The sequence below is a fragment of the Ursus maritimus genome, unplaced genomic scaffold (assembly GCF_017311325.1).
Source record: "Ursus maritimus isolate PB19 unplaced genomic scaffold, ASM1731132v1 scaffold_1, whole genome shotgun sequence".
In the NCBI taxonomy this organism is placed as follows: Eukaryota; Metazoa; Chordata; class Mammalia; order Carnivora; family Ursidae; genus Ursus; species Ursus maritimus.
Genome location: NW_024423343.1, coordinates 7,639,163 through 7,640,255, shown reverse-complemented (window position 1 = coordinate 7,640,255; position 1,093 = coordinate 7,639,163).

The following is a 1,093-nucleotide window of genomic DNA, read 5'->3' as shown; positions in this document are numbered from 1 at the left end:
GGGGTGGCGAGCCGTGGCAGGGCCTGGCCTGAGCCCCTGGGGGCCTCGTCCTCCTGCAGGCTCACACCCCCTGTTCGGTGGCAATGCCAGGGCTACAGTGACCCCCGTGACTGTGCAGCCACCAGAGCCCCTTCCCTGAGGCCCCACGGCAGCGCTGGCTTTGTGCCCGACTGTCACTCTGTTCCCCAGTGGCTCTTTGCGGCGGCTGCCTGCCTCCCTGCCTCCCATTAATCATGTGTGCAGGATTTATTTTCTCCAGCAATTTATTTCAGCAAATGCAATCTGGGTGTGCCCGCAGGTGGGCAGGATGCTCTGCTGCCGCCAGAGTCATGGAGCCCTGGCTTTACTGCCAGGCTGGCAGGCATGATTCACCAACACCCCCACGTCAGACCGCAGGCCAGACTGAGACATGAGGGACCCCGAGGACCAGCCCACCCCCCGCATCGCCATGACCTCGGGGTCCCAGGCGGCCTGGAACATTCAGCTTGCCTGAATCTTTACTGGGGCTTTGCTGCCCCTACCAAGGCCAGCTGGCTAAAGGGGGACAGGAGATTAGCCCCCAATATCCTCACCCTGAAACAGGCATTCGAGGCCTTTTCTTAGAACCCAGGTGGTAGCTCTTTTCGGGTTCCTGATCTGGGGAAGAGCGGGGTCCTCCCTTCTGAACCCCCTCCTCCCTGGCACTGCTGGGCAACCTGGCCCCAATTCCTATGACAATCACAGAGGGAAAAAGCCAGCTAACAGCACGCCTACCCCTCACGTCGCCACACCTATAACATGTGTGCTCCTTCCCGGGCTTCCCTGTGGTCACTCTTGGCTTCTTTCTGTAGGTTGGCAGCAGGAGGCAGGAGTCTGGGGTTGAGTAGCCCCGAGGCTGGAACAGGAGCAGGGGGCTGCTTGGGCATGAGTTCAGGTGCTGAGTTAGTGCCCCTGTTCGTCTGTCTACTTACAGACCTTGGAGGCAGAAAGGAGAGGTTTGTGGGCAGCAGAGGTAGGGGCCATCCACCTGGCCCTGGCCTTCACCAAGCCCTTTGCAGTCCCCACCCCTGCCTCCCAGCCCTGCGGCGTCCTCTTGGGGCGTGGGCCCCCCCCC